At 41.3% G+C, this 23,928-nt stretch overlaps 1 long non-coding RNA gene across 1 annotated transcript in view; it reads right to left on the reverse strand.

The window, feature by feature from the left end:
• Window positions 1-515: 515 nt before the first annotated feature.
• Window positions 516-23,928, reverse strand: part of LOC110291435 (uncharacterized) — a 34,449-nt gene continuing 11,036 nt past the window's right edge. The window contains exons 2-4 of the long non-coding RNA XR_002377560.3: window positions 6,163-6,207; window positions 5,178-5,359; window positions 516-774 (exon numbers count right to left, since the gene is read on the reverse strand). This is a non-coding gene — a long non-coding RNA (uncharacterized LOC110291435). The remainder of the gene's footprint in view (window positions 775-5,177; window positions 5,360-6,162; window positions 6,208-23,928) is intronic.

Genomic DNA, 23,928 nt, shown 5'->3' on the forward strand with positions numbered 1-23,928 from the left:
AAAAAGATGGAACACTTTGATGATTATTTCGGTTGTGTGGTGGTTTGAATAAGAATGGCCCCCATAGGTTAATATATTTCAATGCTTAGTCACCAAGGAGTGGGACTTTTTGAAAGGATTAGAAGGATTAGGACATGTAGCTTTATTGGAGGAAGTGTGTCAATGGGGGTGGAGGTTGGGATTTCAAAAGCACATGCCAAGTCCAGTCTTGCTCTCTCTTTCTGCTGTCTGTGGATCACAATGTAGTTCTCAGTTACTTCTCTAGTACCATGCCTGCATGCTACCATGCTCCTCACCGTGATGATAATATACTCACCTGTAAAATTATAAGCAAGCTCCCAATTAAGTGATGTATTTTTATGAGTTGCCTTGGTCATGGTGTCTTTTCACAGCAATAGAACAGTGAGTAGCATATATGCATAAATCAGAAAGTGTGAAGTTCAGAATTAATGTTAGAAAAAACTTATGCCTCATTTCTCTTATCTCTGAAAATAAAGTAAAAGAGAGACACGCCATTTTCTTTTTTTTAAAATTTATTTATTATATGTGAGTTGTAGCTGTCTTCAGACACTCCAGAAGAGGGAGTCAAATCTCATTACGGATGGTTGTGAGCCACCATGTGGTTGCTGGGATTTGAACTCAGGACCTTCAGAAGAGCAGTCAGGTGCTCTTACCCACTAAGCCATCTCACCAGCCCCCGACAAATCATTTTCTTGAGTGAGGTGTTATCAGCATGCGAAGCACTATGTCCCCTTCATAATCCCGATTCTTGTCCTTAAAATGCAAATGGAAAAAGAAACTAATGTCAACTAGCCTCTTCTGATTAATGAACAATTCAATTCATTTCAAGCAAAGAAATAATATTGAATTTTAAAAAAGGATGTGGTAACTCTGAATGTTAGTGTGTGTGCAGCATAAAGTCATAAGCTTTCCACATACAGGTGTAATGCTCTTAGTGACTGACACAAAATATTCAGGAAATCTGGGATGCTATAAAAAGAACAAACCTAAGAATAGTAGGAATAGAAGAAGGAGAAAATTCTCAGCTCCAAGGGAAAATATTTTCAATAAAATCATAGGAGAACATTTCCTTAATCTAAAGAAAGATGCCTATAAACATACAAGAAGCTTACAGAACACCAAATAGATTGAACCAGAAAAAGATCTTCCCACCACATAATAATCAAAACACTAAATACACACTACACAGAAAAAATATTAGAAACTGGAAGGGAAAATGACTAGTAAAATATAAAAGTAGACCTATCAGAATTACAGGTGACTTTTCAACAGAGACTCTAAGAGCCAGACAGGCCTGGGCAGATGTCTTACAGTCTCAAAGAGACCACAGATGGCATCCCAGACTACTATACCAGCAAAATTCTCAATTACCACATATGTAGAAACCAAGATATTCCATGACAAAAGCTAATTTAAACAACATCTATCCACATATCCAGTCCTGTACTAGAAAGAAACCTTCAAACCAATGAAGCTAAATACACTCAAGAAAACACAGGAAATAAATAATTCCACACCAGCAAAATCAAAAGAAGATAAACATGCGCACACATAGGCACACACATTGTACAACCACCAACATCAAAATAACAGGAATTAACAATTATTGGTCATTAATATCTCTCAATATCAATGGACTCAATTCTCCAATAAAAAGACACAAACTAATAGAATGGATGCAAAAACAGGATCCAACATTCTGCTGCATACATGAAATACATCTTAGCAACAAACATAGACATTACCTCAGAGTAAAGGGCTGGAAGAAGATTTTCCAAGCTAACAGACCCAAGAAACAAGCAGGAGTAGTCATTTTAATATACGATAAAATGGACTATCAACCAAAAGTAATCAAGAGATGAGGAAGTACACACTTTATACCCATCAAAGGAAAAATTCACCAAGATAATGTTTTAATTTTGAATATCTATGCCCCAAATGCAAGGATACCCACATTTATAAAATAAACATTATAGTTAGGCTGGAGCCCCTACTTATCCTCTGCACAAGCTGGGAAAGCCCATCTGCCCTCCTTCTCCAACTCTGCCCACACTGGGAAAACTCATCTGCTTGGAGAAAACTCCGAGCTAACATGTCATTATTTGTCCTCTCCCCATTTCCGTCAGCCCACCCAACAGTGCCTGCCCAGGGGCTCAGTTTTTGAGGATGTATGGACACACTCCCAGCTCCTAGCTGGCATGTCATCATTCCTTGCCTAAACTCTATAAAACCCCCTTGTTTTAGCCCAGATGTATGGCTTCACTGACCTTCATCTGTTTGATCGGTGAATAAGGGCTGCTTCCTAATAAACCTGGCTTGATCTACTTTTAATCTGGTCTAATCTGGCCTATATCTGCATCACTGAGGGAGACAGAGAAAATACCTATCAATTACTAAAGCTTAAATCACACATTGAACTCCTCACATTAATAGCGGAAGACCCCACTATTAATGGCTAATCCTGCTTGTTTCTTGGGTCTGTTAACTTGGAAAATCTTTTTCCAGCCTTTTACTCTGAAGTAATGTCTATGTTTGTTGCTATGATGCATTTCTTGCATGCAGCAGAATGTTGGATCCTGTCTTTAACACCTCACCCGTCCCAATAGACAGGTCATCCAAACAATAACTAAACAGAAATAATGAAACTAACAGATGTTATGACTCAAATGGACCTAACAGTTATCTACAGAATATTTTACCCCCAAACAAAAAATATACCTCTTCTTAGTACCTCATAGAACCTTCTCCAAAATTGGCCATATTGGTCACAAAGCAAATCTGAATAGATATAAGAAAATTGAAATAACTCCCTGTAGCTTATCAGACCACCATAGATTAAAGCCGGACTTCAACAACAACAGAAACAACAGAAAACCTACAAACTCATCGAAATTGAACAACTTTCTACTCAATGACCACTCAGCCAAGGAAGGAATAAAGAAAGAAATTAAAAACTTACTAGAATTCCATGAAAATGAAGGTACAGCATATCCAAACTTAATGAAAGCAGCAGTAAGAGGAAAGTTCATACCACTAAGCGCCTTTACAAAAACTTGGAGAGATCTCATATAAGCAAATTAACAGCACACTTGAAATCTCTAGAATAAAAAGAAGCAACCACATTTAGAGGAGTAGACAACAGGAAATGATAAAACTCAGGACTGAAATAAATGAATTAGAAACAAAGAGAACAATACAAAGAAATCAATGAAAGCAAGAGTTAGTTTTTTTTAAAGAAGATCAACAAGATAGGTAAACCCTTAGCGAAACTAAAAGGTAGAGAGAAAGAGAGAGAGAGAGAGAGAGAGAGAGAGAGAGAGAGAGAGAGAGAGAGAGAGAGAGAGAGAGAGAGAGAGAGACTATTGAAAGTAACCAAATCAGGCAGGGCCAGGTTATGAAGCCAAGCAACAAGAGCAACTAGAGAACCATTCCATGGGCAATCACCAACCCCTGACACTATTAATGATACTTTGTTATGTTTGCAGACAATAGTCTAGCATAATTGTCCTCTGAGAGTCTTCACCCAGTAGCTGACTCAGATGCAGACACCCAAAGCCAAACAGTGAATGGAGCTTGGGGACTCTCATGGAAGAGTTGGGGAAGGATTGAGGGCCCCACAAGAGATAGGAACTCCACAGGAAGACAAACAGAGTCAACCAATCTGGACCCTTGGTGCTCAAAGAGACTGAACTACCTACCAAAGAGCATACATGGGCTGGACCTAGGCCACTGGTACATAGACAACAGATGTACAGCTTGGTCTTCCTGTGGGTCCCAAACAACTGGAGTGGGGGCTATCACGAAAGCTATTGCCTGTCTGTGGGATATGTTATTATAGCTAGGCTGCCTTGTCTGGTCTCAGAGGATGCACCTAGCTCTGCACAGAGACTTGATGTGCCAGGGTGGACAGGTACCCAGAGGATTCTTCCACTCTCTCAGAGAAGAAGAGGAGGGAAGATTGGAAGAGGAATTTTGGGAGGTGGTGACTGGGAAGGGGGACAGCAATTGGGATGTAAAGTGAATAAATAAATAAATATAATATTTTTAAAAAGGAACAAAATCAGAAATGAAAAGGAGGACTGTGGACTTTGAATATGCTTAGCCTAGGGAGTGGCACTATTGGGAGGCGTGGCCTTCCTGGAAGAAGTGTGTCATTGTAGGGGTGGGCTTTGAGACTTTCCTGCTAACAGCCTGAGAGTAGTCTGCTCCAGGTTTCCTTTGGATGAAGATATAGAACTCTCAGCTCCTCCGGGGCCTTGCCTGCCTGGAGGCTGGTGTGCTTCCTGCCATGAAAATAATGGACGAAAACTCTGAATCTGTAAACCAGCTGCAATTAAAAGACTTGCCTTGGTCATGGTGTCTGTTCATAACAGTAAACCCCAAACTAAGACAAGGATATAACAACAGACACTGAAGAAATTCAAAGAATCATTAGGTCTTCCTTCAAAACCTATATGCCACAAAATTGGAAAATCTATATAAAGTGAATGATTTTCTTGATAGATTCCACTTACCAAAGTTAAGACCAGATAAACAATTAAAATAGTCCTATAACCCTTAAAAAATAGAGGAAGTCATCAGAAATCTCCCAACCAAAAAAGCCCAGGGCCAGACAGTTTTCATGCAGAATTTGACATGACATTAAAATTAGACATGACATAAAATTAGAGCTAATACCAACATTCCTCAAACTATCCCATCTCTTTCTCTTCCATCTTTTCTCGTTTCTTTCCTTTTTCCTTTCTTTCTCCTCTTCCCTTCCTTTCCTCCCCTATCTCCATAACTAACTTTTTCTGCATGTCTACCTCTATTTTGATATCTATCTCCATCTTCATGTCTGTCTCTAATTCCACATCTATCTCTGTCTCTGTTTGTCTCTTTCTCCATGTTTATCTTCATGTGTTTGTCTGCTCCCATGTGTATCTCTGTCTCCATGTCTATCTTCATTTCCACATCTATCCGTTTCTATAATCTATCTCTGTCTTCATGCCTACCTCTATGCCAATGTCTACCTGTCTCCAGTCTCTCTTTATGTCCATTTCTATCTCTAGGTTTAGTTTACCTCTATCTACATGTCTGACTCTAGCTTTTTCCCCTCTACCTCCATCCATCTCTCTGAAAAACATTTTGTCATGGGAACAAATTTGAATTCTTACCTTTTTACCCATTTCAGATTCTTCAAAATGGCATGTGAATATTCAGCCTCAGATTTTCTTTTACACTTGATTCATTTCTACTCTTGATCCCATCTGTGTTCAGACACATTTTGTTTGCATTAACATGATTTTACTTTCAACCTTGGCCTTAACCTGACTTTATTATTACAGGAAATCCTTGTCTGAAAAAAACAAAAACAAAAACCTTATTTTAGAATCTCCTAAATTTTTATGTGAGAAATCAATTTGTTCTCATTAAGTGACTATCCTCTTCTCAGAACAATAGATCACCCCCTTGAGTTCATCACATCATCATTTGCTCTTTTAAGACTCTTCAAAGTGCCCGTCCTCACTGCCACACATTAACCTTATACTATTAAACTATGAGCTTGTTCAGAACCAAGCACATCATTTGGCTGAGAGTCTTAAATATGCCTTCAGACTTCAAAAATGCTGCTTCCTAAAAGAACACAAAAAGAAACCTGTCAATGTTTGCAAGGAGGTTTTAGACGTGGCCCTAAGAACACAGGAAGCAAAGACAAAAGTAGAAAAAATGAACCTTTATAAAATTACAATGTATCCTCACAGCCATGAGAACTAACAGGATGGGCAGATAACCTAAAGCATAAGAGAAGATATTTTCCACACATGCATTTTCTGAGGGGATGTGTCCAGCACTTATAATAACACTAGGAAGTCAGTGTCAGTAACAGCAGCAGCAGTGACAGTGTCTGATTGAGAATAGGTGGTAGGTCTAAACAGACAGTTTTCAAAAGTAAATATTCATGTGGCCAGTAGGCATCTATATTGAAATCAAAGCTGGTCATCCCTGGTTACCAGGGAAGCAGAGATGAGAACCACACTGAGATATGACCACAACCTAGTAAAAATGGCTATGTTCAGTAATACTGAAGATAGTACTGACAGGGATGTGGTAGGCATGGAAAGTGGGTGAGACATTGTGGAAAGTAGTGTGGAAGCTCACCAAAAAGATAACAATGATCCAGCAACCTCACTCCTGGGTGTAAATCTGAAAAAAAATGAAATTTTCTTTAAGACATGCATAGCCCTTTATTTATTATATATAAACATTAGCCTCTCCCAATTGATGAGGCTCCTTATTGACTATTCAATGCAGAGTAGTTGGCCTTGAAGCTATTACACACCTCCAACAAAAAAAATGGAATTAGCTGGTTATATTTATATATTTTTGTGTATACACACACAAGCTTATGTATAACAGTAATAATCAAAGACAAAGAGACCATCGACTTGAGAAAGGGGGAGGGGTTCAAGGGAGAGTAGCTGGGAGGGGCTAGAGGGAGGAAAGGCAGTGGGGAAAGTGATGCAACTCTGTTTTAACTAAAATAATATTTTTAAAAAGCAAAGAAATAGAAACAACAGGAAAGTAGATGATGAATGAGCAGATAGAGAAAATGTGTTGCAGCTATATCATGGATGCTAAGCGGCCAGGCAAAGAAACGGATTTTGTCATGTGTGAGGATGTGGATGGACTGGAACTCATCACGGTTAGTGAAATAAGGCAGGCATGTAAAGACAAAACTACAGGATCTCACTCACATATGTAATCTAAAAACATGAATTTCAAAATGCTACTGGAGGTTGGGAAGAGAGGGTATAGGGCAGCCTGGGCAAAGGCTGACCAATCAGTCAGATAGGAATGAGAAGCCCTGCTGTGTCTCTGTGCAGCAAGTGCCTGTAGACAGCAGAGATGTGCATCTGGACATTTTTTTCAAAACCAGCAGAAAGGATTTTAAATGCTTTCTGCTTAACCATGAAGCAAAGACAAATACTTGAAGGGATAGACATATTCTACCAGATCCTAATAATGTTTGATGTGCAGTATATAGAGTATCCCATGATGTTGAATTTTCATGTATCTGTAAAGACTAATTTAAATATTGTTTTAGAGTGAAAGGCAAAGCACCAAGAAGGACTAAAGGTCTAAAGGTCAAGAGGGACTGGCGCACTGTAACAGGAACTTCCCTTACTCCAAGGTTATTTTTGTTTTAAAAAAATTGTTAGAAATGCTGGTGTCTGAAGTAGGACCTGGTGTAGCACAGTGGGGGATCTCTAGGTGTATCCAACCAGTCAGGAAATCCCTTCTCACAGTGTTTCCCTCACCAAAATGATTAGGAACACACAGCTGACCAAAGCAGCTTACAACCAGTGTAACAGAAAGATTTTTGTCTCCCTTCAGGAGTATTTTACACTCTCTAGCATTAATCTGGATATAAATGTTGTCAGTTTCATGACCGGAGACAAAGGGGAGAATTTGGTTTGTTCTAAGCAGAAGTGGTAGAAGGACTGAGTTTAATGGGGTTGGGAATCCACTGCACCATAGCAGCTGTTAAAGATGTTGCCTGATGCAATCATGTGCTAGCTTTGACAGTGTTAGCTTTCCTTGAACACCATGTACTCTTTCTGAACAGTTACAATCATTCCAAAACTTAAGCAGTTATGGGTAGATTTAGACTATAGCCACTGAAATTTTTATGCCACCAACTAAAAATCAGATGTCCCATGAAAGTGTCAGAGCTCACAGCCAAAGACTGTTGACAAGGAACTGTTGAATGTTCGCATCACTTAAGCGTTTTGTAGGTTGGTAATTTCCCAAGATACCAGTAAAGGTGCTGAGAACTAGAGAAACCCACAAAAGTACTTAGGACAATCAGCAAGCTGGATTGTCATGCATTGGAGGAGTGGGAAGTACATGCCCTGTGACCCAGTTTTCAATCACGTAGGCCATTGAGCTGTGATTGTCTAGGGTGTTTATTTTCAACAGCGGAGCTCAGCTCTTTTCATACATTGTCATTTAAAAGGAAAAGGGAAAAAATCCTGTCTTTTACAATGTAAGCCAGGTATTACTCTATATCCTAACAGCAATAAGCCCAATACAGCATTTGTGTCAGATCCCAGTGAGATCTGATTTGTGTGTAGTTTGTATCAGTCATATTTTCCAGGAGCACGGGTAGTAATCACAAGGTTGATTGTAAGTTTTGCTTTTAACATGCATGATTATGTGAGCCCTAGACAATCCTGTGAGGAGAGGATCACAACAAATTGATTTTACAGTGAAGATGGTGTTCAACCATAAGGCATGACTTTCCATGGGTCACATGGTAAATCACAAAACCAGAGCCAGAACCCAGAACTCCTGTCTCCTACAAACACTCCCCTTGCTCTACAATACCCAGATCCCAGCTAATATATTTAAAAATAATTACAGAAGAGATGTTACAGATCCCTCAGATACAATCTGACCAATGTTCATTTTGAAGAAAGTGAACTAATCCAGAGTTAATTTTAATTGCATTCTCTATCCAAGAACAGCAACCATGAAAAAAGAAATTAGAAGATGGTGTTCAAGATGGATATTCTTGTCTTTATTGTAACTCCTGAAGCCACAGGATACTTGTAGCAAGTTCTCCTTAAGGTCTTCTTTGGTTTTATTGTATCTGAAAATGAAAGACAAGCTTAGAACATTCTTAAGCATAGTGGGCTCTGACACAGGCCTTCCTTGGTGGGTGTCTCCATATATTGCAAACAGATTATCTGGGAAGGAGTATGCTCACATGTAGCACAGAAGACAATAGCAGGCATCTTCAGATTTCAAGTACTTGAGGTATGATACAGGATACTTGTTTTACATGAGGTTTGAAAGTTAATGTTCCCATTCACCATAAACCCATGTAATGCGTGTGGACACAGGCTATGTGGGCTTAGGGAATTTACCCTAGTTCACACAGCATTACTTACCTGAGTCAGAACTTGAAGACAGGTCTGTATGAGTCTGAAGTTGTGCCTTTGTTCTACCACTCTGCTGTCACAGCTTTGAGCATTGGAGGGAGAAAGAGATGGAGAGGGGTACTAGAGAAGGAGGAAAAGGAAGAAATAGAGAGACAGCCTGGTAGAAGAGTTTAGGCATGTGGACATCACTTGGAGAGATCAGACATGGTTCTCTTCTAGGTGTAGCCTGAAGAACAGGGTTCTGAGATGCCACCTGACCTTATGTCATGCACCTGGATTGCTGAGCCTCACCACAGTTTTCTAGATCAGCTCTGTGAGTCACAGAGACTGGTTTGACATTTTTTTTGTTTTTTGGTTTTTTTTGTTTGTTTTTGTTTTTTCAGAAGTGGGGCTTACCTTCGAGGAAAGAAAGCCTGAATAGCAAAATAAGTTTTGTTTCCACAAACAACTTAAAATGCTTTTCTCGGCCTCTGTAGTGTGTGCTTACTGAGTGCAGAGAACATTGTTTTCCAAGCCATGGGGAAGATGCAGTCTGTAAGACATGTGTAGTAATAAATGTGGAGCTACAAATTGTGGTGCACACTAGCTTTAAAGTTCAGGATGGTGCTGGTCATGGTGGCCCATACCTTTAATCCCATCACTCAAGAGGCAGTGGTAATTATGCCTGTGAGTTCCAGGCTATCTAGGCTATTTAGAGACTCATCTAAAAAAAAGTTTAGGATAGTACAAATTCTGAGAATTTGTAGCAGATGATCTAATTTAGATTAATGTAAGCATGAAAAGTCTCTCAGAGGGAGTGGGTATTACACCAAGAGCTGGAAAGCAGGGAGAGAGAGGAAGAGGAAGAAGGAGAAATAGAGGAAGAGGAAGAGGGACAAGGAGAGGGAAAGAGAGAGACAGAGACTGAGAGAGGCACAGAGACAGAAAGAGTGAGTGAATGAATGAGTGAATGAATGAATATTGTAGGAGAAATATTTTAAATCAGACCCCCTAATGGGATAGTTGCATTCACTGGGACCCCCTCAGGACAGCCACATTCACTGGAACCCCCCTCAGACCCTCTCATTGAGGTCAGGCTGTGCTCTGCTTCCAATTACTCTTTGTTGTGTGAAAGCAGCTTCAGGACTTGGCTAGTCCTGAGTGACTCCATTTTACAGGCAGCATTTGACTCCTGTTTGAGGGCTGATACAGAGGCAGGGTGCTCTCAGTTGTCAGCAGCACCACCAAAGAGTTACATACAGACTGATAAATGATGTATTCCTGAAAGTACAAAACTATTATCTTTGAATTTATTAAAGTAAGTTAGAACACATGAGGGTATTGAAATCACATTAGGAAAATCATGTCTGGAAACTTTTCAAACATACAAAATTAGGAAAGGTTGAAACACCCTCACTTGGACTCCTGGGATAACAACAGCCCTACTGATCCATCATGTGACCTCCTGGTGTGCATATCAAGAGACCACAAGCAGATAACTACTGCCTGTCTCAAGAATCATTGATCCATCTATCTATCTATTCATCCATGTACCCATCCACCCATCCATCCATCCTCTATTCATCAACCCATTTGGACCTGTTCCTGCACTTTAATAACAAACACTTCACTCCTGTCACTGGGCTTGGCCCTGAGACCCTGTGACTTGGCTTACCCTCTAGCAACATTATTATTAAATTTGTAGCCACCTATATTAACTTTCCATCTGTATTAGCTCTCAGTTTCCTGTAAGGCCTCTTTGACGTTTGAAGCCTCTTAATCCATTTGTACCCATTCTGTAACTCCAACCACACACACACAGTGGACTATATGTGTGATTTGAGAGTCAGTTTTAGCACGTATGACTGGAATCTTCTCCATGCCCTCCATATTCAGACCTATATTCTTAACAAGTACTCTTGGATGTGTCATGTGCCCACATATCGAAAACTCAAGTCATGGCTTTTACCCCCAAACCACTTATATTTAGCTTTTCATATGAAGACAAATTGAGAGATGAGATAGCTAAGTGGAAAATGGAAACCAAGTATCACTGTCTGTCTTACCCATTAGGAATTCAGACTGCTAAGCTCTTCCTCATCTTGTGTGCTTTCCCTTCAGATTCGTGAAGCAGGGAGGAACCTGAAGACCCATGTCTTTGGTGCTTCTACTCAAAAGCAAAAGTAAAGAAGATCTCATCTTCTCTCATTTTGATGCCCAAAGTAATAGCTGAGCTTTATTTTAGGAAGCCACGTGCTCAGAAGGAAGTATGCTTGGAAATTCCTGGTGATGGCAACAGTGCCTTCCAAACTTAGCAACACAGTCTCCCTCTGTTTTCTTGTTTTAGTAACTGTACTTTCCTATCTCCCTCTGTCATCCTTCTTCTGAGTCCTACCCTGACCTTGACCCTGACCTTAACCCTAACCCCTGAAGCCTATGAGCTGAGGCTTGGATCCTAAGGGACCCCACTCAGAGTTTCAGTCAGGTGTTCCTTTCTCTGGCCTTTCTCTCTTTCTCCTGGGGTGGTCTCTTAGTATTAGTCAGCTAGGACTTCCCTGACTCCATAGGCTGTATTCTCACCTGAATCAGCTGGTTGTTTCTCCATGTTTTACTTTCTGATCTTTAAAAGAAAGTTTTTAGTGTTTAAAAAGCTGCTTTCTTTTCTAAATATCCCTCTCAAGACCACCCCTGTAATGTTAAACTAGAACACAAGTCTAATTTAAAATCAAACCCATGCCATGTGCTATTTGTTCTGGGTACGATCTGTACTTTCCCTGAAGGAAATAAACATTATTGTTTTAGTGTGTGAGAGGTTACAGGACAAGGCTTAGAAGGGTCCGAGAAGGCATCAGATAGCGTCTTTAACAATGTTATAGCCATGGAATCTGCTTCTCCCTCAAGATTCATGAGGCGAGAGAGGGTCTGATTCAACACTGTTAAGTTAAAAATTCTCTGTAAGATGGGGGAGGGATAAACAGCAGCGTGGGGGCATGAAGAACGTTAACTGCCAGAGTAGACAAGTAAATTAACAAAACAAAGAAAATATATATCTTTACAACCTAATCTAGGCTTTTGAGTTTGTCTCTAGAAGTAAAAGAAGTGAGTGCCCTCTGCCAGCAGGAGAATGACTGTGGTGGAAAGACCTGAGGTGCAGGGAAGCCTGGCTGCAGCATTGGGGCCTCAGAGCACAGAGAGCCTGTGGGACATGGGTAGAATTGCTGATTTTGATCCAGTATTGGGATGTGTGCTAGGTCTGAGAGAGAGACAGAGACAGAGACAGAGACAGAGACAGAGACAGACAGAGACAGAGAGAAAGACAGAGAGACAGAATGTGCCAAACAATAAAGGGGTATTTAGGGGTATTCACCCAGAGACTTTCTGCAATGAGTTGGCAGGAGCTTTCTGCAATGAGTTGGCAGGCTGCAGAGCTGGGTGTGGGATCCTTTCCCAGGGAACTAGCCACAGGCAAGGTTGCAGGGTGGTGTCACTGTGCATGGAGGGTAGTGAAAAGTACATAGCAGTCAAGAGTCCCAGTGTTGTTGAGGTAGAGGACTGGGTCTGACAGATTCAGCATCACAATCCACTAGGGACTGAGAGGCAATTCAGAGGAAACTGAAATTCCCCCACAATGGGATCCAGCCAGAGGCCATCAAGATATTATACACCCAGAATTGTCCCCAGGGCTGGAAGACTTCATCGAGCCAAGGACATACACAAACATTAATTGCTCCATCCTAGCAAACATCTCTCTCCTTGGACATTTGAGAAGAAGGATGATTCCCTCGAGAGAGAAATTATAGAAAAACTGTCTAAGAAACAAGTCTTTGTTCTTACCGGAGTTAGGAGAAAATGTCCTAGAATTTATCAACTATGTGGGGGTAGTTCAAAATTATAATCGTGATGATATGGGTCTGGAAACATACTTCTAAGTGGCTATGGGGGTGTTGTGAGGTTCAGCTGAAGAGGGGAGATCCATTCTAAATGTGAGAAGCAGCACCCCATGGGGTGGAATCCCACACTGGATAAAAAGAGAAATCAAGCAGAATACCACATTCATATTTCTGCATCCTTTCTGCAGGCACAGTGTGATCAGCTATATTCGCAGCTGTGCCTTCTCCATAGTGATAGACTTGACTAAAGTCAAGTAAACACCTCCTCCTTTAGACTGCTTTTTGTCAAGAGTCTTATCATAGCAATGAGAAAAGTACAGAACACACACAGACAGAGACACACACATGTATACACAAACAAAGGGACACATGCACAAATGAGCACAAACACACAGAGGCACACATGCACACACACACACATACACAAAGGAACACATGCACAAATGAGCACAAACACACAGAGGCACACATGTACACACACACATACACACACACACAGGAACACATGCACACATGAGCACACACACACACACACACACACACACACACACACACACAACCCATAGATAGTGGATGAGGCTTGGCTCATGAAGTTTCAGAAAGGAATAAGGACTTTACCAGAAACTGGCTAGAAGCTATTCATGATATGTTTGACAAAAAAAAAAAAATCTGTTTGTATCCTGACCATGTTTTTTGTTTGTTTGTTATTTTGTTTCCGTTTTCGATTTTAATTTATTTTTTCTGCCCATGTTTTGAGACCTTGAGTAATAGGATAATTTGTTTGGTAGGGTAAGTTCAAGATAGAATTCAGGCTACAGCATGTTTACCACCCATTAAAATTGCAGTGGGAGAAACCAGAGAGGGACAGAAAAATAGTGTATGTCCTTCTCTGAACACAGAAGGTGAAAAAAGTATGTGGATGCAGGGATGAATGGAGATAAAAAGGAATATGACCTAACTTTATCCTAGTCATTCATTAATCTCTTAGCAATTTTCTTCCAAAAATAAAAGAAGAGGAAAATGGATTTTGCCCCCAGTTTCACACGAGGAATATTTCTCCTACCCACACATTCCTATTTCTGGTTTCCCAGAGTAATGGGCACCAGTAAGGGACTCATCCAGAGACAGGGCCTCTTGGAACCATGCAGTGGAGTAGTGTCCTTCCTTCCTCCCAGGATGCAGTCAGATTCTTGGCTGCCACTCAAGCACATGTTCTCCAGCTTACATTTGTAACCAGAAAGCAGCATGGGACTTGCAGTTTAGATTACCTTGGGGAAACAAAATCAAACAAACAAACAAACAAACAAACAAACAAACAAAGCTTATTTCTGACATCATCTCTCAAGATGAAAAGCCAGAGCTTGGGCCTGCCTACAGCATGTAACAGGAATTGACTGTGATTTAATCCTGAGGGTAACAGGGATATTTATCAGGAACAACCCAGTGCATTGTTTGTTATGCCTCAGTGACCTTTACCACAACACATGTTGCCGGCACCTGGCAGTCATTTGCTAATGAAGCTCAGAAAATGTGAGTCCATCCCATGAGAAATGTAGAATGAAAGAGGATGGTCTCACATATATCCGTCCTTCTCCTAGTTGCATGAATGTGCTCATTTCTAAAGATTTGGGGCCATCTACGCCAGGCTTTGTGGGGAGGAGGAACTCATGTGCCAATGAAGTGGAAACCCAAACCTCCTTAAAATCAAACGGAAGAGGCAAATGTCTACTGAGAGAAAGATAAACTCATCAGCAGATCACACCAGAGACTCTGAAGATCAACAGTGTCATCTGGGCTGAGATCCATGGAGCATACAGACCCTGGCATTTATAATCATAATGGAGTCTCAGAAACAAATTAAAGTGTCTAATTACAAATTCCATTTCATAGCCCATGTTAGTTACATTTGTGTTGTTACCAAAATGCCTGACAGAAAATTAACAATGTAAGGTTTAATTTGGCTCAGTTTGTGTGTGTGTGTGTGGGGGGGGGCGGGGGCGGGGGGGTAGTTCATCATGGTGGAGAAGACAGGGTAGAGTGTCTCTAGCCAAAGCAGTAGAAGCAGCAGAGAACTGACTAGCATGGAGCCCAATAGCCTGGGTCAACAGGCTCAGCCTTGTTCACTTACTTCCAGTCAATTCTGATCTCTTAGGAGCTCCGTAGCCCCAGAGACAGCATTATGACCTGGGACTATAAGCACAAGCCCTTATAAGGCATTCCATATTCAAACCCTCACATACCCAAAACCTACTAATCTATTTTTTATTTTAAAAGAATTATATTTATTTATTTTATTTTTATTTTAAATGTATGAGTGCTTTGGTTGCACTCCTATGTATCTGGTGGCAATGGAGGCCAGAAGGGGACATCACATCCTCTGGAAATGGAGTTACAAATAGATGTGAGTTGCCATATGGATATGGGGAACTGAACTGAGGTCCTCTGGATAAGCAGTCAGTGCTCTTAACTACTGAGCCATCTTTCCAGACCATATAAGCCTACTGGTCTTTTTTTTTTTTTAATTTTTTGAAAAATTAGGTATTTTCTTCATTTACATTTCCAATGCTATCCCAAAAGTCCCCCATACCCTCCCCCCTCCCCACTCCCCTACCTACCCACTCACACTTCTTGGCTCTGGCGTTCCCCTGTACTGAGGCATATAAAGTCTGCAAGATCAATGGGCCTCTCTTTCCACTGATGGCTGACTATGCCATCTTCTGATACATAGGCAGCTAGAGACACAAGCTCCGGGGGGTACTGGTTAGTTCATATTGTTGTTCTACCTATAGGGTTTCAGATCCTTTTAGCTCCTTGGGTACTTTCTCTAGCTCCTCCATTGGGAGTCCTGTGATCCATCCAATAGCTGTGAGCATCCACTTCTGTGTTTGCTAGGCCCGGCATAGTCTCACAAGAGACAGCTATATCAGGGTCCTTTCAGCAAAATCTTGCTAGTGTATGCAATGGTGTCAGTGTTTGGAGGCTGATTATGTGATGGATACCCGGGTATGGCCTACTGGTCTTTTAGTAGGACCATTGATGAGGGTAGAAATTGAATTTTAGTTCATAAATCTCTGGTGGAAAGGAAAAAGCTCGAAGCTGGTTGGAAAAGTAGCCCTTTACTCTTTATGGTTATATCTATCCTGACATTTGATGCCTAGAATGAAGAGTTTCTGCATGGTGAACTTGTCTTTTGGTTATATCATTATTCTCAGCTGGTCTGTTTCAGATTTAATTGTTTTGGATTGAGATTTAGACAAGACAGTTTTAATTTGAACTTTCCTGGATGCTTCTAACATGTCAGCACTAAAACCCAGCAGTGTCAACCAGCCTTCCAAAGAGTGATTTGTTACTTTGAATATAAAAATTTGGTGGTTATATTTTTTAAAGTACATTAGAGAAATATGAAAGAAGCTCATTGTCATTATTGCTCAGGACAAAAAAACTTGTCATAAAATGTAGGATTATTCAAAACCAAATCCTCATCCATCTGATCAGATTTGCAAAAGTGGGGTACTTTAGGCTAGATTGTGAGGCAAGAGATAAAGGCTAAAAGGCTAAAAGCAGAACGTTTGTGAAGATGGAAGGATGTTGAACCCTCTAGACAGAGGATGAGGATGAGACATAGAGCAGAAAGTCTAGGAGAAATGCCACGTTCTCTAGTGGTTCTGATAAGGCGTACTGTCAAGGTACTTAAAAACAAAGCATGTGACCAGATAGACATTTTTTCTGTGGAAACAGAGAAGTTTCACCAGTTCTCCTTAGGGTAGATGGACAAACTGACTCTCCAAGCTGATAGATCAATTTGAGTAAACAATGAGGCAAAACTTTGGGCACTATTTCCACCTATGGACATCTCACAAGCTTATAAGCAGAAGAGAAAGACTGAAAGATTACTTTCACAGAGTGAGTCTGCTTATGCTGACCGGGACAGCAGCTTCCACTAACTGCAGGGCTGTCTTGCTTCTGCTCCTAGAGCGTGCCTTGCCATGTGGTGAGTAGTTCAGAACAGTGAGACAAGTCACAGCAGGGAAGTGAGTAAGATCCCAAAGACACTGGCCTCTCCTGTCTGGAAAGTCACCCTGGCACCACAGCTTTCTCTCCCTCCCCGTCTCAGTCAGCAGTGCTGAGCTCTGCAGGAGAGTGCTGATGAGCACCCTTCAACTGAAGCTGCTCTCAAGGAAATGACTGTATCCATGGTCTGATGCTAGATGGGAGCATGGGGGGAGGGGGGCACAGAAGAGTGGCTATGCTGGTCATGTTCTCTTTCTCTTGAGTTAGCTAATCTACAGTTGAGGAATTAACAGTCAGAATAAAATTTAGCAATTTTTAAAAAATTTTTTATTAGGTATTTTCCTCATTTACATTTCCAATGCTATCCCAAAAGTCCCCCATACCCACCCACCCCCACTCCCCTACCCACCCACTCCCCCTTTTTGGCCCTGGCGTTCCCCTGTACTGGGGCATATTTATTTATTTATTTAAAAATTTTTTTAATTAGATATTTTCTTCATTTACATTTCAAATGCTATCCCGAAAATCCCCTGTACCCTCCCCCGGCCCTGCTTCCCAACCCACCCACTCCTGCTTCCTGGCCTTGGCATTCCCCTGTACTGGGGATATAATCTTTGCAAGACCAAGGGCCTCTCCTCCCACTGATGGCCAACTAGGCCATCTTCTGCTATATATGCAGCTAGAGACATGAGCTCTGGGGGTACTGGTTAGTTCATATTGTTGTTCATCCTATAGAGTTGCAGACCACTTCAGCTCCTTGGGTACTTTCTCTAGCTCCTCCATTGGGGGCCCTGTGTTCCATTCAATAGATGACTGTGAGCATCCACTTCTGTATTTGCCAGGCACTGGCATAGCCTCACAAAGATAGCTATATGAGGGTCCTGTCAGCAAAATCCTGCTGGCATATGCAATAGTGTCTGGGTTTGGTAGCTGTTAATGGGATGGATCCCCAGGTGGGGCAGTCTCTGGATGGTCCTTCCTTCTGTTTCAGCTCCAAACTTTGTAACTCCTTCCATGGGTATTTTTGTTCCCCATTCTAAGAAGGAACAAAGTATCCACAATTTGGTCTTCCTTCTTCTTGAGTTTCATGTGTTTTGCAAATAGTATCTTGGGTATTCTAAGTTTCTGGGCTAATATCCACTTATCAGTGAGTGTGTATCATGTGTGTTCTTTTGTGGTTGAGTTGCCTCACTCAGCATGATATCCTCCAGATCCATCCATTTGCCTAAGAATTTCATGAATTCATTGTTTTCAATAGCTGAGTAGTACTCCATTGTGTAAATGTACCTCAACAATAAAAGAACTTCTGGTGGAATCTCCATGCCTGACCTCAAGCTGTACTACAGAGCAATTGTGACAAAAACTGCATGGTACTGGTACAGTGACAGACAGGTAGATCAATGGAATAGAATTGAAGCCCTAGAAATGAATCCACACACCTATGGTCACTTGATCTTTGACAAAGGAGCTAAAACCATCCAGTGGAAAAAAAGACAGCATTTTTCAACAAATGGTGCTGGCTCAACTGGCAGTTATTGTCTAGAAGAATGTGAATTGATCCATTCTTATCTCCTTGTACAAAGCTCAAGTCTAAGTGGATCAAGGAACTCCACATAAAACCAGAGACACTAAAACTTATAGAGGAGAAAGTGGGAAAAAGCCTCGAAGATATGGGCACCGGGGAAAAATTCTTGAACAGAACAGCAATGGCTTGTGCTGTAAGATTGAGAATCGACAAATGGGACCTCATAAAATTGCAAAGCTTCTGTAAGACAATAGACACCGTCAATAACACAAAAAGGCCACCAACAGACTGGGAAAGGATCTTTACCTATCCTAAATCAGATAGGGGACTAATATCCAATATATACAAAGAACTCAAGAAGGTGGACTTTAGAAAATCAAATAACCCCATTAAAAATGTGGTTCAGAGCTAAACAAAGAATTCTCACCCGAGGAATACCGAATGGCTGAGAAGCACCTGAAACAATGTTCAACATCCTTAATCACCAGGGAACAACCTGAGATTCAAAACAACCCTGAGATTCCACCTCACACCAGTCAGAATGGCAAAGATCAAAAATTCAGGTGACAGCAGATGCTGGCAAGGATGTGGAGAAAGAGGAACACTCCTCCATTGCTGGTGGGATTGCAAGCTGGTACAACCACTCTGGAAATCAGTCTCGTGGTTCCTCAGAAAATTGGACATAGTACTACTGGAGGATTCAGTAATACCTCTCCTGGGCATATACCCAGAAGATGTTCCAACATGCAATAAGGACACATGCTCCACTATGTTCATAGCAGCCTTATTTATAATAGCCAGAAGCTGGAAAGAAAATTTAGCAATTTAAAACTAATGAACTATATTGAGAGGTGGGTAGGCATCTCTGTGGTGGATGACCAAAGTTCCTTGGACTGCATTTTTTATTTTTGATTCTTTTTTTGTTTTGTTTGGTTTTGTTTTTTGTTTTTCGAGACAGGGTTTCTCTGTGTAGCCCTGGCTGTCCTGGAACTCACTCTGTAGACCAGGCTGGCCTTGAACTCAGAAATCTGCCTGCCTCTGCCTCCCAAGTGCTGGGATTAAAGGCATGTGCCACCACTGCCCGGCGGACTAGCATTTTGTAGTGCATATTGCTTGTGCCTGCTGGCAAAGTCTATCTGTACTGTTTATGCCTAAAGAAACTCTTCTTCCTCTCATGCTGCTCTTCAGTTTGCTGCCCAAGTGCTGCCTCTTGGTAGGCAGACCTTTCTTTCTCATGAGTAAGAAGCAGCATGCAGTGATATACCCTCTATAGCTTGCCACTGCAAGCTATAGAGGATTACATCCTGACAAACACACATAAGGTGAAATGTGGTGTACTAAAAATCTATTCAGTGCACTCAATCTGCTGACTGTGAGCTTAGCAACAGGGTCACCAAGAGTGCTGACTGGATGTTTACTTTCACAATCACTGGCTGGTGGAGAGTGGTGGCTCTCTGCCATTGCCCAGCACCGAGAAAGTCCTGCCCTTTCCACCCTTGGCTGTGGAAAAACAAATCAAACTTTAAAATCCAAAGTACACTTTCTACTGATTGCATATTACCTTTGGGCCTTTATAAAACTAGGAAATTATAAATCAAGCCATTGCCAATCAGGGACCATTTGCTTTGCCATTCTCCTCATGATTCCAGAACTTTCTTGTGTGGTCTTTCTTGCTCTTTATTCCATAATTCAATGTCTATCCACTAATCTATCTATCTGACTATTAAATTAGATATGTTTGGAAATTAAATTATTTTTAAGAGCAGTCTTCAGAGTTAGCTGTCCCTGGATACTAATTTGTAATTTAATATAACAATAAAGACACTGAGCAATCAACCTGTCTTTCTGTGCTGGGACACTCAGACATCTGTTTTCTAAGAAAGCTTGAATATGCTATTATGGGAGGAAGGAAAATAATATGAAAAAGGATTCTATATCCAGATGTTAAACTGCAAGGGCTCTCTGTTTGCTGCACACATGATGAGGTACAGCTATGTCTGATACTCTGGGAGACACATAAGGGGTGAAATGAAGGCTATATAGACAGACAACCACCATCAGCACACTTATTCTGATGAGGCCATCTGAGGTTCACATTTAATAGAACTATACTAGTTTTAGAAAAAATTGTTATTTTTCTTGTATATAGTCTTATTTAAAATAAACATATATATTCATATAATAAACTGATATAAGAAAGAAAGGGGCACAAAGGAAGGCCTAGGAGGAAGCACTGATCTAAATTTGGAAGGAGACAGGACCTCAAAGCCCTCTTTCTATGGAAAGTATAGTGCTACATCCACTCCAGTAGTGATTCGCGTGACAGGCCCAGAAACCTGGACATAGTCCCGAGGCGAAAAGTTCACAGAAACTTAGTCTCCTGGAAATTTGGCATTCCCATAGTTAGAATGCCCCAGATTTGTCCCTGCGATAGTGTGGAGGGTCTTGCGTGCTTTCTTATAGTATTTTACTGGATAAGAGTTAGAAATCTCAGGGCAAGCTTAGCAAAGTATACTTAAAATCTTCATTACAGTCAGGTATGGCAAACTACATTGCATGTTAGAAGAAAGTTGGTGAGTACTTCTGACAATGGAGATTCCCTACAGATACTTAAAAAAGCAGCCTAGTTACTCCCATATGCAAGAATTTACCATGGCCTAGGAAAAAGGAGGGTTGTGGTTTAAGGAGGAACTACAGTATTGCATTTTTCATGAAAAGTTCTGCTAGAGCAGAACCCCCTAGTTCTAGCTTTCACAAGGCTCAAAGGAATAGCATAAATTGTGACTAGGGTGTGAAATCATTACCTGGCCCCTGTCATTAGCTGACTCTAGGCAGGACTGTTTTATCTTTACTATAAACATTGCCTAGTTCCTGCCAGTCTTTGAAGGCCCTCCTCTGTTTTGTGTCAGATAACTTCAATGTACCTTGCCTGCTGTGACACCCTACTTCTTTGTTTTATTCTGTATTAAAAGTCTGGTGCTTGCTTGGAAAAATTACATTCAGATACACACTCTTTCTGTGTCCGTGTCTGTTAGTTGTCCGTGTCTGTTTGTTATCCGTGCCAACTCATTGCTCGCCTGTAACCAGAACCCTGAGTTTTCTTGCGAATCGAAGACCTGACTGAGGTCCGTCTGCAGCAGTACAGTATTGGAGAAACCTGAAACATCAGTAACTCAAGGAAGCTGAGACTATCAGCATGTGGGTGTAAGGAGAAAGTGAAGGAACAAGGGCTCAGGGCTGAGGAGGAACATGTAGCTCACATTGCTGAAAGTGCTCACCATGCTAGGATCCCTTAGGGTGGAATAGATGGTGGCTACAGATTGCATACAATGCCACGTTAGAGCCCCCAGAAAAGGAAGAAGTATAATCTGTTTTGTGCACTAGAATCTCTTCTTTTTCCTACCCCTGAAAGCATGAATTTATGTGCTGCAGAGACCAGAAGAGGATGTTGGATCCTCTGGAACTAGAGTTACAGGTGATTATGAGCTACTAGATAGAGGTACTGGGGACCCAATCTGAGTTCTTTGCTCGATCTTGCAGCAAGTAGCCTCTGAGCTATCACTTTAGCCCCATCTTTTCCTTTCTTAACATAGACATGATGTATGTTACAGGAGTGGTTTGGATAGATTGAATTTTATTTGATTGATCAGTGGAAAGTTTGGAAACATCTCAGTGAACTCTAATGAAAAACACAAATGATACATTGGGCCCAAGAAACTGAGAGCATAGTGATTGTCACAGGGGTCTCTGGTCTTATTCAAGACAACAGTGATTCTTCTCTGTGGGAGCCTCACAAACTCCTCTGCTTACATACAAGAGCTTTTGCTAGATGGGACAAAAAAAGGAGCCATTATGCATCTCTCTGATGAATGTGTCTCTTGGTTGCTGGTAAATCAAGCTTAATGTGGCCATAGCATGAAAGAGAGTTTGTCAGCATACCCAGTGGAAAGGCTGAGTGATGGACATCAGGTATCCTGAGCCATCTCTCTGTAGATGGCTATGCTTCTCAAGTGCTGTTTACATGAAGAGGAAAGATACAACCATTGACTTCTCTGATATTTTCAGCTTCCTTGTACTGAAACAGAACTCAAACAAGAGTCACCAAGAAGGGTTCATAGGACAACCTGGTAAGGGAGTAGATATGGGAAGTGTGGGAATCAGGGTTCACAGACCAGCAGAACTGGGAGGGACTCTGGCTCATTCCCCAGAGGACTGAGGACACCATTTTCCCTTTAGCATTATTGTGATAACCAAGTGAAGCCAGATTTCTCCTCCTCTGCCTCCTATCTCTTTCTGAGAACATGCCTTCCTGCTATCACTCCTCTCCCAGTGCTGTTCTTAGAGCACATTAGAGTCTTATTTTTTGCAGTTTGAGACAAGGTTCCATGTTACTTAGGTTGACTTTAAACCCTTGATTCTCCTGTCTCTACCTCCTAAGTGCTAAGACTGTGGGTGTACTCTCCATGCTTGGCACACAGGCAACACTTCAGGGCTTAGTTACTTAATGTGGGAACTCTGCTTAGCTTTGACCTATGTACTGTTCACCATTAATCAATGCATCCATTATGACTCATGCTTGTGTGTGTGTGTGTGTGTGTGTGTGTGTGTGTGTGTGTATGTGTGTAGAACTCAAAATCTGCTGTCTTAACAAAAAAGAAGTAAGCCATGCAACAGTACTGACTATTCACCACACTGTAATCAGATCCCTGGGACTAACTGGTCTTGTATGTGAAAGTCTGTGGCTAGTATCTGGCCACCCCTAATCCCTGTCCTTGACAACCACCAGATGACTCCACTCTACTGCTATGAAGGTGGTATGTTTAGACTCCAGAGATGAATGACATCACACAACATTCATCTTCCTGTGCCTGGCTTTTCTCACTTGGTCTTTTTGCGGATGCCACCCTCTGCCCTCAACCCTCCCCCGCCCCCCACTTGTTATGCCTACAGTCTCTGCTGCTCTCTTCATGGTGATTCTAAGGTAAGGAGTAATGACAACAAGGAAGTAAGGACAGCAGTTAAGGAATGCTTGCGCTAAGAAATGTGAACACTGGCGGTCTCTGCACACTGCCTGCCTCCTGTGTGTCAGGTACTTCTCTGTCTTCTTCCCGGCAAAGTACAACCATGCAATGTTGAAGTCATTTCCGATACTTTAAAGATGAAATAAGTGTGTATTTTTCTTGAGAAGATTATATCTATTAATTAGGGAAATTAAAATTCAATTTTGCTCCTAAAGTTTCTACTTCTTTGTCAACTACTACAGTACATTAAATGCACACATCCAGGACCAACACTTAGTTCAGAGAAGAGGTCTGAAGATGTATATTGTAGGCAAACCCTATGATTCTTCTCATGTATACATTTGAGAAACGCCTACAAAACAATGCAGAACATCTTCAGCCCACTCTGCTAAAACCAAACTCCTGACTGTGACTCCCCAGCTTCTCCTTCAAGTTACCAAGTCCTTTGGAGTATTCCAGCAATAGCAGACCACTCACTGTGCCCAGAAACATGGGACATTTTACATATCCAACACTCATCCCTGCTCTTCTGCCTTTGGTAAATGCCTGCTTCA

The sequence above is a fragment of the Mus caroli genome, unplaced genomic scaffold (assembly GCF_978045245.1).
Source record: "Mus caroli unplaced genomic scaffold, Mus_caroli_1 scaffold_3, whole genome shotgun sequence".
In the NCBI taxonomy this organism is placed as follows: Eukaryota; Metazoa; Chordata; class Mammalia; order Rodentia; family Muridae; genus Mus; species Mus caroli.